We start from the raw sequence: 18621 nt of genomic DNA on the forward strand, positions 1-18621 counted from the left end.
TACTAGAGAATGCAATTTCCTATATAATTTTCTTGAAAATACATTTGAATTGCTGATATAAAAAATAAACAAATAATACAGCACAGCGAAATTCACTATGTTGGGCCGGGCTTTAAACTCACAACCTCTAGAACCTACGCTCCTGGCAGAGAGCGAACATGGCTCTAACCACTCGGCCATCTAGGCATATCCATGTACAAGTAAATTTTAATCATTTTAAAAATCATTATACAAATAATAATTTTTATTGGAACTCTTTATTACGAGGAGATACAAAAAAGATGCTTGAGGAACGTGTCGTCTGAACTTAAACACAAAGAAGCGCTAAATCGATAAACGATGTTTCTTTATTCGGGCCTTGGGTCACCGATTAGAGTAGCACCACCAGTAACAACCACTGTACAACTCGATCGACACTTGGCTGTATTAAAACCCGATCGACATTCGGGTGGTAGCCGTCTCTATGGTCAAGATAACCGTACAAAGTCTAATCAGCGTTTCAACATTTATTAACTACAAGGATCTGACAGTAATTTTGATACAGATCGGTGATATCGGAACGGCTGTCCAATTCCGACTAATGTACAAAAGAATTCCAGTATACACGCATGCGCTAGACAGGTGAGAGGGGGACATTCAACGGATTGAGAAAATTAGAAATATGTAAGTTTTACTTATTTGTGCCTAATAGTGAAGGGTGATTTCTGCATTGACTGTGTTTAATGGACATACGTTTGAAGATTCGCATGGAATTGGCATGGAAGTTATAGTGTATTCTACCCGAACACCTGTTAAACTTTCTTAGCAAGGTGAGTCTACGCTCACCCCCGCACGCACGCTTTTCACTGTTTCATTGTTTATACCCTTGGTCGCTCTCCTTAACTTGTTTTGATTATGTCTTAAGTTGAAGACATAATTGAAGAAAGATATTTATTATTAATAATCCTCTGAGCGTTCCGAATGTAAAGAAAGTGAGCGCACAAGATTGTAAGTTTGCAGGAATCCTCGACACGAATCAATTGGGATTTAAATGTCTATAACCTCGAAAGGCTATGTACAGGTTTCAACAAAAATATATTATGTTGAGAGTCGAAGTACATGGCTATTCCGGTTTTTAAAAAAACTCACAAAGCTTTCAAAAAATGGCAATGAGAGGTAAACCGATAACTAGTTGGAAATGTTAATGAAAACATTATTTAATGAAGTTATATTGTGTTATCCTAAAAAACTAGTAATAAGAAAAGAATTTTTTTATAGTGTTCATACAGCAGATCTAGAAATCAATAAAAACAAATTAAAATATACCGGTATATTATAATTCAACATCATGTTATAATAACATACATTTAAAACAAAAAAGTTTAATTTTTTTTTAAAAGACCACCAGTTGGATTTGAACCCAAAACACTGAATGTATGTATTCACTAAATCCAGGACGAAACCACTGAGCCACGGAGACTTGTCAATATATGCTCTGTAAAGTACTGTTTGAAACACCACTGTCTTATCAATGGACTTTGTTTTTTATCCTTCAAAAAATAATTTGAAAAGTACATAATTAGTCATCTCTGGGTCATCTCTCCATCTTTTTTTAAAATGCGACATTTTTAATGTTGAAATATGTTTCCTTTACACGTTTCAAATTTGTGGAGAGAAGACCCAGAGACAACAAAATCAATTAAAAACAGTTGTAAATAAGTAGCCTAAGGATTTTGCATGAATTGCATCGTGTTGCTATATTTAGACCAATATTATAATAAAACCTTTTGCATTTCAAATATTTTTCCACTTATTCCACATCCAACAGAAACCAAATAACGGTTATAAATCGAAAAATATTCAAAATTAATTGATGAAATTTTCACTCTCCTTGTGCGCCCAGATTCCTGCCGAATCTACATCTTAAGCGCCCACATTCTTTATAAGTCCAAGTGTAGAATGTATAACGTGGTTTTTGGGTGAAGATAAACTCGAACAACAGTGCCCAGCCAAGTGTATAGCGAACCAAAACAAAACAAAACTGTACTGTGAACCTTCTTTGTGTAGTTTTTGTGTGTCATATATATGTCTAAACTCGAGCAACAACCAAAACGAAAACGATCTGATTCCTCTCCTCTGACTCTGAACCGTCACCAAGCACAACTCACTTGCACAAAAAAAACGAAAGAACATATGAACATAACCCCAGCCATGTCACTGCACGGATCCATGCAGGACCCCAACCAAGTTCCTCAGGGCTCCTTTACACCAATGTCACACTATCATCCACACCTCGCCCACATAGTACATCCCGGAACATTTCTGTCTTCTCCACCATACACAAACGGGGTGGGGGTGGGTGTGCCTCAGCAGCAGTCCCAACAATCGGTACATGTACTAACAGACATCGATGTACAACGGATAGCAGTAGCTGTCAAGGGTCTCTTGGTTACAGAGCTAAACAACGCTATAGAACCGTTAGAAGATCAAATTATTTCATTGCAAAACGAAAATGAAGCTCTCAAGCACAGTTGTGTCAGGGTCTCCGGCGTATCCGAGGAGTGTGAGGATACCGACCAAGTAGTGTTGGACATCGCCCAGAAACTCGACGTTCCCCTAAAGCAGGCGGACATTGAGGTGTCCCACCGGGTGGGGCCAAAAATCCGGCAAAACCAAGGCAAATCATTGGCCGTATCAAAAACTTACGAGCTACGTCATCGCCTCCTCAAGTCGAGCAAAGGTCTCAGAAACGTTACGGGCATGGACAAGGTCGCCATAAACCAAGACCTTACTAAAACCCGAAATAAGCTAGCCTACGAGGCTAGGCAACTCGATAAAACCAGACAAGCCAAATCAACATTCGTTTGGGACGGAAAAATCTTCGTTATCGATTTTCACGACTGCAAACACAAGATCCTTAACCCGAAAGACATGAGCAATTTCCTTGCTCATATTGGAGGACGACAAACAACGGACGGTTAAATCCTTCTCATGTTGAACTAACGCACTCACATGAACTGCAACGCACATGATCGTTGTAAAAATCTCAAGTTGGTATTTTCGGATCATAAGATCCACTCATGATATTACATTGTGAAAAGCATTAATGTATGTGTTCAAATCGTATTCATCACTAGCTTTTGACAAATTCTAAGTTTTTCATAAGTTTGTTACAGTTATTACAAACAAAATCCATTGTCTATAGTCAAACCCTTCATTACAGCACTCAAAAGAAAACAAATGTTTACTTTTGATTTTAATGTACATATTTTCCTTATTTTATTTTTCCTTTGGTTATATATTGAGTTGGAAACACAAAAGAAACCTAGAATATCATCCTTAAGTGAAGTCACTGTTCTACATATCAAACTTGTATTACTTTTCCGTTTTTGTCAGCTCTAGATCCTGTGTAACCCCCCTTGTTTATTGTCATATGTATTTTTCACGCCAATTACCTAAACCATGCCAGTAAATAGTGTCACACACAGGATCCGGACAGGGTTATACAACGGTGCTAAAAAGAATAATGAGTTTCTTAATTTGCTTACTATTTTGATGGTCAACCTACTACTTAAGTTTGGACCAAATTCAATATCACTAATCATATTAATATTATGCATATTACCTACATACACGACCATAATGCCACGTAATAACCAAAACTCACCAAAATCAAACAAAGAATCGAAATACTACGACTCCCGCCTTCACATGCCCTACATAAATACACATGTACATCATCACTCACATGGACAATGACAATAAAATCAATACAGTGGCAGCAATGTTATTGTTGACAAACGACACGCACGATTCTGATACACAAACGATCACGCACGATACACGGACGATCACTAACTTACTGAATTTTCACGATACACGAACAAAAACGATAAAACACGCAACCGAACGATTCTACACCATTAAACACGCAAAATCAAAATTAATATTTAAGATAGGAATTAAATTATTGAAAAGCGGCATGTACAGTAGCAATGCACTGTTTTATATTTTCCGGTAAACAATTTACACATCCATTAAAAATAAATATATGATTCGTACACAAATTAATTTTTTGTCTCCATAACGAATAATAACTTAAGTGTAAATGAATTGAAGATAATTGTATTTTCCCGCGTTTCGGTAGTAATAGCGGGAAAATGTTGTATTTACGGAACGGTGCATTATTATGGAAGGGTCCATTAGTAGCCAATAGAATTGGAGAGTAGAACAGGTTTTAGACAGGTGTTATTCAGGTATTCACTTCTAGCCGCCGCGCGTCAGGAGTTAGACAAATAAAAAATTTATTACTAAGTATCTTTATGTAAAATATATACCATATATGTTGTGAGGTCTGTTCACAACCTCCCTGCATCCAGCGGCACCTGGCAACAGACACAGGTTTTCTAGAGTTTTTATACTGCGATTTTTATCGTTTTATCTCTAGTTTTTTTCCTGGCCGGCCCTGATGCATTGTGTAAAGGGAGATATTTTTTATGACTCTGATATTTATTTTTGATGTATATCGGTAAACTAGCAGTTTTCATATATTTATATATGCTAGTTCATCATGATGTTTTTCTGCAAGTTTGTCTATATAGATAGCAATATTTAATAAATCAAAGGCGTCCAGCAACCACGGCTGGCTGTCAGGCATTTTGATGTTTGTGTTTGTTTTTTTAATGTAAGTAGTAAAGTTAATACTGCATTAACTTTACGAAATTATTTACATACAAGTTGACTGTTTATGTAAACCAGGTCCCTTACGTACGATTTGATTATGCGGGATAGAGGTAAATTTGTTACCTTGTTCCAGAGAATTTCGATTTTACACATTGAATATTTTCATTATTTACAGTACATAATTGATTTATTTCTTTTTATTCTAAATTTTAAAGCGTCTATAAAAAATTATATCAAACAAATGTTTACATAATAAACCAGATAGGAATGCGTATTCTCATTTGAAAGAAAAACGTTGGGGACAATCGTTTAGTTTAAAACGGGGAGTGGGTAAGCTTGACCGCTTTCATTCAACGTGTCACTCTTGCTAATATGATTAAAATTATGTGTCAAGACACAATGGATGCTTTAAATAGGCTGACTATAACATTATGCAAAACTAACTCTACCGAACAAAGGATTGAATGAGCTGTGGAAATACTTGATAAATGTATTTAACCACGAAAGAGAGAATGAATGTTAACAACTGTCAATGTTCTTCTATAAAAATAAGTTTAAAATTCACATTGTTTTACAAAAACTACTTGTCGTTGTTTTGAGAATTAATCCTGACATTCCGTAAAAAATGTTACAAAACGAGAAAACCGCACGATCACGCACGAACACGCACGGTAAAAAACGCAAACTATTTTTCCTGATACACGCACGATCCCGCACGTTACACGAACGATCACCCACGTTACACGAACTATTCAACACGATTGGCTTGTCAACAATAACGTTGTTACCACTGTAATTATCTATATTTTACTTTTACTTTGCGGCGACATTGAACAAAATCCAGGCCCCCCAGTGATAAACCATGACAACGACAGCTCTCTAGACTCTGTTGATGCATACCTAGAGAAATCAATTACTCTAATACACCTCAATGTTCAAAGTATATGTAACAAGCTTGATATAATTCAAGCAGAATTTGGGGGATTCGACATTATTACGCTAAACGAAACTTGGTTAGACAATAATACAACTTCTGAAACTTTAATGATCCAAGGCTTTCAAGGGCCATTTAGGCGCGATAGACGAGACGATAGATATGGTGGCGTGATGATATATGTAAATAGTAATATAATATGTAAACGCCGAACAGATTAAGAAGTTAACCAAATCGAATGCATCTGGGTCGAATGCTTAATTTACAAGAAAAAAATTCTCATTGGAACTTTTTACCGTCCACCGAATGCCGATAGGGAAAAATGGAATCAAATAGCATATTCTATGGAAAAAGCCAAAAACACAAATATAGAAAATGTACTTATCACGGGCGATTTTAATGACAATCTCCGCAACTCAAAAAATTGCAAAATTAGTGACATTATTAAAGACATAGGAATGACTCAATTAATCTCAAATTCAACACATTTTACGGAAAATTCCGAAACCATATTGGATTTGTTAATCGTAAACGATACGGAAAAGATTGATTTCTTTGGGGTGGGTGAAAATGTACTTCCTAGCACTACACGCTACCACTGTCCTGTATATTGTGTTTTAAAACTTCCCAAATCATACACTAGGACATTCACAAGGAAAATTTGGTCGTTTGCTGAAACAGATTTTATGATTATAAAACCAGCTTGCAAAATCAAGATTGGGAAAGTTTAATTTGGGATGATATAAATCAAGTATAGTAATGAAATTAAAAATAAAATACTAGATTCTGCGTCAGAAAATATTCAAAATAAGGTAATCACTTATCGCCCTAGCGACCCCCCGTGGCTGCACAATGCAGTCCGCAAAGCAGTAAGGCAACGCAAACGATTGCACAAAAAAGCAAAAAAACCGAAATCTCCAGCAGACTGGGCTAAGTACAGAAAAGCTAGAAATGAATGTGTAAACAAAGTAAGGAATGCAAGACAAACATACTACTTAAAATTAGCAAACCAAATCAAATAAAAAAACCTGTCTCAAAAAGAATGGTGGTCATTACTGCAAAGAGTTAGTAATATTAAAAAACTTAACAAATCTTCTTATCCTCCTATCAAATTAAATGAAAATGGTACACCGACAAGCGACGATTTTGAAAAATCAGATATATTCAATACATATTTTTGTCTACAGTCACAGGTCAATGACGAAAATACTGATCTACCAGATAACCCAAATAATACTTCGCAGAGCACTATCGATAGAATCGTTATTTCTTCTCAAGATGTTAAGGACACTTTACAAATGTTAAGCACTAGCAAAGCTACCGGCCCTGATAACCTAAATCCAATGCTTCTCAAACAAGAACTTACATATCCTCTTACTAAACTCTTCAACCTTTCCCTTCAAAACTCATCCTTCCCGAGTCTATGGAAAACTTCAAATGTTGTCCCAGTATTTAAAAAAGGATCAGCTAATATTGCTAGTAATTATAGACCCATCTCATTGTTAAGTGTACTTGGAAAGTGTATGGAAAGATGCATCTTTAAGCACATATATAATTATCTTCATTCAAATAACATATTAATTCCAAAACAATCTGGATTCCGTCAAAATGACTCCACAATAAATCAACTACTATGTATAACAAACGACTTTTATCGGGCTATTGATCAAGGCTAAGAGATCAGAGTGGTATTCTTTGATATCAGTAAAGCTTTTGATAAGGTTTGGCATAAAGGTCTATTGTATAAACTTGAAAAAATAGGTATACGAGGAAACTTATTACTTTGGTTCCTCAGTCATCTCCATGATAGAAAACAATGTGTTGTTATTAACGGATCTCGATCAGAATTTATGAACGTCAAAGCAGGAGTTCCACAAGGCAGCATTCTAGGTCCACTCCTCTTCCTTATTTTCATAAACGACCTAGTGGTTGATATCGAATGCAACATCAAACTTTTTGCCGACGACACTTCAGTTTACATAACTGTTGAAAATCCATTTACGTCCGGAACTTTACTAAACTCTGACCTTGAAAAAATAAACGAGTGGTCGAAAAAATGGCTGGTATCCTTCAATCCAAAAAACCCGGAATGTATGACTATTTCCCTTAAACTAAAGAAACCTTTTCATCCCTCATTAATATTCGACGACGTCCATCTCAAAGATGTAGAATCGCATAAACACCTCGGAGTAACTATAAGTAGCAATCTATCGTGGAACTTGCATACCAATGGAATTCTATCTAAAGCATACGCGAAATTGGGTCTAATGCGTAAGGTAAAATATATACTAGATAGAAATAGTCTTCAAAAATTGTACTTCTCCTTAATTAGACCAGTCCTGGAATATGCCGATGTTATTTGGGACAATATACCAGAATATCTTAGTTTAAAAATCGAGAACATTCAGCTTGAAGCGGCGCGAATTGTGACAGGGGGTAATAGACTAGCCTCCAAAACTCTCCTATACAAAGAAACAGGCTGGGTTCCTTTATCTAAGCGTCGGCTTATTCTTTTGTTTAAAATGTTTCACGGCAAAGTTCCCAATTATCTATTAAACCTTAAGTTTTTCAGACTCAGCTGCTCTCCAATGAATCACATAATACACGAAGCACTAACTCAATACGAGAAATCTACGCAAGAACAAAGCTATATTACGATTCTCTTTTCTTCCCAATACCATACGACTTTGGAACACAATACCAAGCAATGTACAGAACAATCCTTCCATAAAAAGCTTCAAAAAATATCTAAACAAAAACAACATAACTATTCCCGAATACTATCATATAGGGTCTCGCATAGGTCAAATTCTCCACTCTCAACTACGTTTAGAATGTAGTACTTTAAATCTTTATATGTTCAACAGAAACCTTTGTCCATCCCCTTTTTGTTCGTGTGGGTCAGTAGAAAACACTGATCATTACCTTTTGCATTGTCCAAAATATGCTACAATACGAAATATAACAATAAACACACTCGCAAATTCTACAGACCCTAACTTACTACTCTACGGATCTAATTATCTAAGTATTGTAGAAAATGAACAAATTTTTCACACCGTACAAAGATTTATACTTGAGAGTAAAAGATTCAGCAATCATAAGAATGTTGTACAATAATAATACCTTTCTTCGGTTGCCTGTTTATCTTATTCCCACCACTTATATTTATATTTATGACAATAATTAATGGAAATCGGCAAAAATCCTACGGTTTCTCTATGTTGTGTTAGCATGTATTGAGTTAAAATTGTACTGAAAACGTACACATAACTGGTGTAAGAAATAAAGCCACCTTTTCTTTCTTTTTTGTATGGATGTGTTTGAACATTAACACGTGATTATGTATACTATATTTCTGTTCTGGGGCCCGTTTCTCAAAAAGGCCTACGTCCAGGTGTAAGCTTAGTCCGGACTAAATCAGGGACTAAACCTCAAAACCAGACTAAGTTGCGTTTCACAAAAAGGCGGAAACTTAGTCGGGACTAAATTTGGGTTTAAATCTACGCCTGCTTATGGGTAGGCGTAAGTCCTTAGTCTGTGCACAAAATGGCGAGTGTTTTGTTTTTAAGGCAAAATAAACAGAGAATTTAAATTTTTGGTTTGTTTTACGTGTTATTAAGGGTAAAAATTCTCATTTATCGAAATATTTGTACATGTACATGTACGTAAACTTTAAAAAATACCTATTGTTCGATAACTGTTCCTATTTCTAAATAAATTAAGATTAAATCAATTTGATAATTAATGGGCTTACCTTATTAAAAGCGTGTAATATACATTACTACTCTTTAAGGAAATCTACTTTAAGTATGAAGAATTAAAGATGGGTATACCCCAATAAATGATATAAACACAATAATTAAAAAGATGCTATAATTCTAAAATGAACATGTATTCCCCAAAAAGATAGATGTATACATAAGTACGAATAGATTATTGATTTTTAAATCAATACTCAGTAAGCATAGACTATAATTTAATGTTTCTAATCAAATTTGAACCTATGAAACGAACCAGGCTGAAGCTAGCAGCCACTAACAGCAGCCACTAAGCCCGTAGAAGCTAGCAGCCAATAAGGAAATTTATCAAAGGACTGAGAGTACTCGAACAGAAAAATTATATTTCACCTAATTATCGACATATTTTAATTAATATCAAAATGATTAATGCTCAATAATTTGTACGAGCATTGCTGACTTCCAAAGCAGTAAAGCTCGCCTGGATAAGAGTTATAAATGCTTCTATGTTGGATAGAAATGAAATACGTCTGTTATCCTAAGTGTAGACTTATTGATACAAATAGAAAAACTATATGCATCGTATTGAGTGATATGCAACGTATTGTGATATAAAAGAAATGATAAATTAAAGTAAATTAAAAGGCATAAAACGATACAAATACAATAAAAACTCAAAGCCAACTCAGTGTGGCAAGATAATTTGTTTACATCGACGTTGAACATGTGCGTGTTTAAAAATTTATCCTCGGGCCTATTTACTCCCCCGGAAACAACATCAATCAAAAATTAAAAAGGCATCGTATTATTACGAATATGAGACAGTAGAACACCCAGCATTGTGGTTTTATTCTCATAAGTAAATTATTATATGTCGAAGTCAAAAACAGCGAACATCATCAGGTGAAATTGGGATTATTTTGTATCGGCCATGTTTTGACGTGAACCATCGAATACAACATTGACAATGAAAAGGGTCGGGTAAGCTCACCCGAACTTTGTCATATTTTAGCATTTCACAATGATATAGGGGTTAAAAGTGGCCCATTATCTTCCTTATCTTTGAAGTGTGCATCAAACGAATAACAGGGTAGTGTAGGGGGCATATGGGGCTAATATTTTCCGGTCTCAGATTTGGGCTGTAGGGGTACCACCAAGTGGCTCCCAGGGGTTCTGGCTCATTTCAGGGATTTATATCTCACTTGTGATTGGCCACAGGAACTTGCAAACACTTGGATTAAGTAGAGGACCTCATGCGGTATTCATAATAAGCGTTAGAGGGCACCTATGACCCCTACAAGGGTTCAGTTAGCTCACCCGAACTTTGTCATATTTTAGCATTTCACAATGATAATTATAGGGGCGAAAGGTGGACCATTATCTCTTTTATCTTTGAAGTGTGCATCAAACGAACAACAGGGTAGTGTAGGGGGCATATAGGGCTATCATTTCCCGGTCTCAATTTTGGGCTGTAGGGGTACCACCAAGTGGCTCCCAGGGGTTCTGGCTCATTTCAGGGGTTTATATCTCACTTGAGATTATGACAAAGTTTGGGTGAGCTAACCGAACCCTTGTAGGAGTCATAGGTGCCCTCTAACGCTTATTATGAATACCTCTTGAGGTCCTCTACTTAATCCAAGTGTTTGCAAGTCTCTTATCCAGGCAAGCTTTACTGCTTCGGAAGTCGTCAATGCTCGTACAAATTATTGAGTATTAATCATTATGATATTAATTAAACTATGTCGATAATTAAGTAAAATATAATTTTCTGTTCGAGTACTCTCAGTACTTTGATGAATTTCCTTATTGGCTGCTAGCTTCTACGGGCTTAGTGGCTGCTGTTAGTGGCTGCTAGCTTCAGCCTGGTATGAAACGAAACCGATTTCAAAATATTGAGAATATTCCTTTGAATAGGAGCAACGCAAAACGTTTACAGTTGTAATTTGTCCTTGTGTGTGGTTGTATATTGTTTACTTATATTACTTACAACTTTACAACACGTATACATTCTCATTTTCATTTTTTTTTACCCCTAGTATCTTTACAAAACTGCATGAAAGCTACATGTATTTTGATTGTTTATAAACTCGCATTTAGATACATGTACAATTTTTGTTAAAATATTACTTAAAAATATATGTTTTTAAAGCGTGCAGAGTGTGTATCAATTCCAGATCTATTGACAAGCGTTTGTCAAGGTTCTTAAAGATTCTAAAATTTCACATGCACACTTCCTTGAATTTTCGGAAATCAAAATCATTAATCTTATTTATTCTAGGATTAAGTGAATAACTGCCTTCATATTTAACATCGATTGTAATTCTTTTAAATAGGTATGGTTTACAATGTACATGTACTATCAATGATCTTCGTGCATATGTATGTGCTGTTTATTTGTATCATTTAACTGAATAGATTGCTACTGAATGATAGTTTTGTTTCATCATATTTAAGATGTATGTATATCAAGGGATGTTTTTTTTCCCGAAGTTGTCGACTTACAATACAAAAGCGTTGTATTAGATTAAAAAATTAAACGGGGGCGAAAAATTCCCTCTATACTACTTTCAACCCCCCCCCCTCCCCGAAAAAAACCAACACAAAACAATCAGTCGATTAAACCAAAAACAGGAAAGGGAGTTGGGGAGACCCCGGCCTCAAATGTTGATTATTCCTGTCTTGTTAATTGTTGACAATATATTTCAAAACTATTATCATTTTAATCGCAGAAAATCAAGAATTGTTTCCATGTCAATGTCTACATTCTTTCAATATCGGACCAGAGAATGGAACGTTTCTTCCTTCTGTAGACATGGACAAGGCTCATGTAATGTTATTTATGCAGTAGATATTTTAGATTTCAGTTGGTTGCTGTTTATAACTCATGGTCATATTATTTTCTATAAAAAATATAGTGATATGATAAAAAAGAATCAAGCCTTATCCCAGCAACTGAAAGTGTCTAAATATCTATATGAAGCATACTTATCATTCTGCAGATTTATGCGGGCATATCTACTGTACCCTGTCCATGTATTCTATAAATATTTGAAGTTTACACGAACATTGGGGTTAATTTCTATGCATTGTTTCGTTCAATTAATATTTACGATTGTGCGTCAGTATCATCTACAATGCATTTAATTGTCATATATTTAGTTTCTGAAACCTTTAAGATATGCCTCTTTAATATCAACTGTTTTTCCCTAAAATTTTGTTATGTTATGAAGTGTATATCGGCATTTGTTCTACTTTCATTATGAACAACTTGAACTATGCACATTCAGTGGTAAAGTATATCATGCATACTTTCGGGTACAACATGTACTATGAATTCGAAAATTGATCCACCACTATAATCATAGCCTCAAAAGGAAAACAAAATACGATATGCACATGCTTAGTACTCAGCGGAGATGTCTAAGTTCTTCGACATTTAAACCCTAACTTACGCCTCTTTCAGAAACGCAACTTAGACCCGACTAAATATTGGTGTAACTTTGTTAGTCGGACTAACTTAGGTCCAGATTTACGCCTTTTTGAGAAACGGGCCCCTGATGTTCAACCAACGAATATATTGTAATATTCTTTTCATATTTTATTTTGTTGACTTTTTTCATTACCTCATAAAATGTGTTTCCAACTTTGACTTTTGACACATTTTCCTATTTTGTTCCTTGTACTTACATTTCATTTCACACCTCTCATTTCTGCAGTGTATGCAAGAGAGGGATTAATATAAGCCCTATGGCTTATTTCCCGATCTTACAATTGTAATTATCATCATGTAAATGTATTTGAATCTATAATGAACTAGAAAACTGACCAGTCAGGAAGGGCCCCGCTATGACAATTAAGATAGAGAAGTGAAAAAAACTTTGAATTCCATCCTCTTTATATTAACAATGATGAAAAATAAATGCCCAGCATAAGATGTAAAGAACTGCAATATATATAAGGTGGTAAAAAAAAAATATGGAAATTATAAGTAACAACTGTATTTCTAAAATTTCAAGGTAATTCCTGAATGTCCGAAAACTCGGAATAGTAACCTTGTATCTGCATAAAACAGGGATAACCTCATGTCTTATAAAAAACTAAATTAAATGAATATTTAAAAAAGATTTAAACAGGTGTTTTATATCAAAGTACTGAAGTACTGAAAGCCGGGCTCTTTTGGTGTGTCTTTATGCATATTGTGTAGTAAAGACTGAAAATCTCTCTCTCTCTCTCTCTCTCTCTCTCTCTCTCTCTCTCTCTCTCTCTCTCTCTCTCTCTCTCTCTCATGCTTTTAATGTCGGCAAAGCATCAGAGAGCGACCCAATTTTGTAAGCGGCTATAAACAAAAAATAAGTCTGTCTAGTAGAAGTTAAAAAGTTCAACAGTTGTTGCCTTGAATTTTGCAACAAGCATTATATATTCCATCCCCGTTTCTTCATCGTGCAGCAAAGTAGTTCATGGAAATTCATGCGCATTGTATGAGTTCAAAATGCATAGTAATGTTTTAAAAACACGTTATTAATAAGAAAACTAAAAAAGATAGACAATTCATTCGAAATTTAAAAAAAGAAACAAAATGCCAACACTTTTGACAAAACGTGGCTCTTTGTGTAACTATTTGGTATGGCGGAAGCTTTACCTTGACGCTGTTTGGTTTTTTGTTTATTTGTGCTATTTATAGTAACATTGGCGATTGGCCTGCCTATAGCCAGGACTCTGCTTTCAGCAGAGCCCGGCTAAAAATGCAAGCCTTCAGTGAATGCAAATACATTGTATCACCCAGGGTTGACCTCAACTTCAAAACAAACATCAGTTGCAGACAAAGGTGTTCATTAATCTTCATATGACAGATAGAGATAAGCCTCTAAATTTTCTGCAGCAGGCAAGATAATTCATCCCAGGGGATTAATTGTTCTGCTTTGTCATCCTTTTCTTCTAAATTTACAATAAGATTTTTTTTTCAGAAATGACAGAATGGGGTTATTATCTGATTACCTCTTAAAATTAACAGCATAAAAGCAGAAAAAAATAAAATAATTAAAAAATAAAATAGTGAAAAAGGATATCTTAATATATATCTTGATTTTAGAATTCAATAAAATTATCATAAATCAATGTGTACGGTATTTTAACCAAAATAAAGTATGAATATTATATATTTTAAATCCATATTTCAAAGAATGTACACAATACTACACATCATTCAGAATTGACCTTAACTTCAAAACAAAGTTCATTTGCAGACACAGGCAGTGCAGTAATTAATCTCAATGTGACAAATAAAGATGAAGCTTAGGATTTTCTTCCTGTGGAAGGTTAATTAATCCCAAAGGACAAATATTGCACAGCCTTCCAAGTATACAATGGTAACATTCTCAGCAGTTATCTCTCTTTGCCCATTCATTATTATGCATAGTTAAGGAATCTACCCCACCACCCCAGCTCCAAACCAGAAGAGAACCAAACTTAGCATCAAAATATGTATTTTTGCCTACTGAACTACCATACCAAATTTGAACTTGATTGGGCAACCATGAAAAAAGTTATTAGAAAAAAACAGAAAATTTGTGGACGGAAGAGTGACAGACGGACGGACAGAAGGACGGACGGACAGAGTGATTACTATAGGGCACCCGCAAATCCTTGCGGGGCCCTAATAAATATTGTTTAAACTAAAAGAATTTCAACAATATATAAAACAAAAATTATGTAACATGACACCTGAGTTAATCCCTAAGTAAATTACATAGCTAATTAATCCCGTTTGAACTATTCAATGCCTATAAGTGATTCTTGTGGTGTAAATATTACAAGTGAGGAAATTCAATCATCTAAATTTTTAAGACATTTGATATTTTTACTATCATGAACTTAGATAAACGAGTAATTGAGATTAATTAACACTTGAACCTAATAAATGCATTTCCTAACTATAATTATATTCAAATCCTGGGAAAGTAATGTGATTAAAATCGCTCTAAAATTTAGAAGAAAAAGAAAATAAATACAAGTAAAATCTTTGACACAATAGTAGGTAACGTTATAAAACTCGGAAATCAGAGATTCCCCGGTTAATTTCAGCAAATACACGAAATATTTCGCTAATAAAAATAACATTTAAATATCGTGGATCACATGACCATTATCTTTGGACACTGACCAATAGATAAAGAGTTATAGAAAACACTAAATTTTAAGATGATCTCTTAAAACATTCCGCTGACATCTGAACACATCTCGTTACTTTAACAAAGTTCGACTTTGTTGCTTAAGAAAAGGAAGTGTAATAATTCTCCGAATAAAGTTTTGTAGCTTCCCTGCTACTAAAACCGAGTGGTTTTGGACTTTCTTCGAATTCTTTTTGGCACATGAAATTACATCCCTTAAAATTACGCTTTAAAAATAAACTCGGTATTTCTAGATTTATTTTTATTATGTGTTTGCACATGATTATATACTAAGAGTATATCGTAAAGTAAGAATTATTTTACCTTTTTTTCAGATTCATAAAAAACAGCACAGCAGCTAAAGATCCCACGATTGCAAATACTCCCAGCAAAACAGGCAGCCATAATGTTTCACCAGATTGGCTTCTTTCATACAGGAAAAAATCCTTAGCCCTGTTTTCTGAAAAACAATTTTGACAACATAAGTATTTGGCCGCAGATACACAGGTTTCCATACGATTTTCAAAAATTAGTCTTTTATGTATTGTTTTTGGGAGACCGATGAAGCTTAAATCATGCTAGTATTGTGGATGCAAAAAATGTGGGGAGTTTTTAATTGTTTGTCAACAATCTGTACGGTTCGCTGCAATATAATAATAGGGTGTTTTATTATGTATAATTATAAATGCGTAAGTTTGAACATGGGGTTACTTTTCGTCGTAACAACGGACCGTGTATTTCAAGGTGCAGCTAGCTATCAATACTTTTACCGGACATCATTCAATAACAACGGCAGCATTGAATATTTTATGTTAAAAATGTTTAGGGGTTTTCCAATCGAAGAGTTGAGGGGGTTTCCGATAAATAATGACAATATTTATTTCATGCGATTAACGATAGGATTCTAGCAGTGATACTAATAAACATGAACTTACTGCCCATCAAATTATTGTATCACACATACTAATGAACTGCAGAGTAGTGTTACACTTTTTGATATTTGTTAAGGTAAAAATAATTATCTTTTTTTAAGTGTCACGTGATACAATGGCACGGCAGCTTCAAAGATCGACTCGATTCCGATCTTATTAATTCTTTGGTCAGTTTCAATAACGACAATCATTTTTTAAAACACTAAATGTGGAATCTTCGATGTTTGTTTTCTGCATGAGGAAAGTTTGTAAAATCGTTGCCGCGATTAATGCATCTTTTGTAGAAAATTCTCGAGTTTTTGCCGGCACACCAATATCATCACCACCTTTTTCGGTTTCTGTCTCTTATCATCTTTAATTTCACTCCGAATTTTAATAACTTAGTATATCTGTCGAATTTTAATACCGTAACCTGTGAGTCAACACTGACATAATGGAAGCTCAATGTCGATATCGCTTTTTTTTAGAGTCACGCGCTTTTCTCAACAAGTTCGTTAACTCTTCCAAGCTTTCTTAACCTTGTTTTTTTTAATTGTACATGTACTAAATGTAATCGAAGTTAATCCAAGGACCTTTGCAATTTCACTTTTTTATTCATTGTTAAAAAAGTCATATTGTTTCTAGCGAAATTACTTTTCTCTGACTTAGAGGCCATGACTGTGAACATTGCAGCAAAAACTACTCATCATTTTTCTGAATACTTTTAATCTATTGTCATGTGTATACATACCTGTGAAAATTGCATGATTATACCGTTAGTTACCGAGAACTAGCGTGTGCAATCAAGCGTGACGCGAGTACATGAATATATATATATATATATATATATATATATATATATATATATATATATATATATATATATATATATATATATATATATTACTTACCACAAGAACCATTGATATTATTACAAGGGATACAACTACAGTTCAGTCTACATCCAAATCCGTAAAACCCAGGTGAACATGGCGAGGTACAGTGATGTCCATGATATCCCAAACATTCTAAAATATAATCGACATAAAAAAAATTGGAGAGCCACAAAACTCCAGAACTTTATATATTGGTGTCGTCTCATATTATTGCATTTCTTAATAGTTGAATACCCTTAAAAATGATATTTCAAATGTAACTTTTATATGTCATTACATGATGTTCATAGAGCTTTCAGACGCTAATCGTTTTATTCTGTGTGCTGATTTTAAACCTAGAAGTCTTTTTCACATTCAGAAATACGATATCTATACTGTGTCGCGGAAGTAATGTAAGCCTGGTTTAGCTCTAAAGTCCACATTCATTTTTAGTTATGATGTTACATAAAAAGGACCTTAAACAGTGTAGTATATTTATATGATCTAAGGGAAGTAACTGTTTGTGTATGAATGTATGAGTATGATGTGAGTAAGAGTTATGGTTCTATGTGTGTATGGTTTGAGAGTATCATCCGGGGATTAAGCACGGGAAATAGCCTTGCGGAGGATATGTGCGTGCGTGAGAGCATGAGGTGGATTTGTATACATGTGTCATGAATAAACCTATTCGTGAATTCATATATTTCTTATATTCTTCACTGGCGACGAGGAGAATTTATACAATGGCTTCGCTTATTGAACTGAATGGCGTTCAGAAGTTCGACACAAATGCAGAACCGTCACAGTTAAATCAGTCTTGGAAACGGTGGCATAGAAATTTCGAACTTTTTGCGGTTGGAAAGGGGGTGAGTAACCCTGAACAAAGAAAAGCTTTACTGTTACATTGTGCAGGACCAGAAGTTTAGGATATTTATCATACGCTGAATGAAGTCCGTGCAGAGCAAGAAGATAGTGTGTATACCGTGGCTGTCAAAACGTTAAATATACATTTTTAAAACAAAGTGAATGTTCCATATGAACGTATTTCGTAAGATAACACAAAGTGATAAAGAAACTGTAGAGACGTCGCGCACGGTGTTGGTGTTAATTTCGGTAACGTCAAAAACGTCATTTTCACTCGTCATTATCATAACGTAATGATACATTTTATTAACCACAACATACAAATAAATTTTAAAAAAAGACCTTTAAATTGATTGTTTTTCCACATGTAAGATATTTATATATTTCAAAACTGTTATATAAATAAATATTTGTAAGAAATATCAATGTTCAAAAGCATGTGATTCGCTCACAGCTTTCAATTCTTAT

General features: G+C 34.5%; 1 protein-coding gene and 1 long non-coding RNA gene across 2 annotated transcripts in view; both read right to left on the bottom strand.

Annotated features, from left to right (window-relative positions):
* LOC128188286 (uncharacterized) overlaps positions 1-17654 on the bottom strand; it is a 39369-nt gene extending 21715 nt beyond the window's left edge. The window contains exons 1-2 of the long non-coding RNA XR_008244139.1: positions 17326-17654; positions 15828-15963 (exon numbers count right to left, since the gene is read on the bottom strand). This is a non-coding gene — a long non-coding RNA (uncharacterized LOC128188286). The remainder of the gene's footprint in view (positions 1-15827; positions 15964-17325) is intronic.
* LOC128188283 (uncharacterized) overlaps positions 1-18621 on the bottom strand; it is an 82879-nt gene that overhangs the window by 51807 nt on the left and 12451 nt on the right. The gene's annotated exons all lie outside the window — the stretch shown is intronic.

The sequence above is a fragment of the Crassostrea angulata genome, chromosome 6, assembly GCF_025612915.1.
Source record: "Crassostrea angulata isolate pt1a10 chromosome 6, ASM2561291v2, whole genome shotgun sequence".
NCBI lineage: Eukaryota > Metazoa > Mollusca > Bivalvia > Ostreida > Ostreidae > Magallana > Magallana angulata.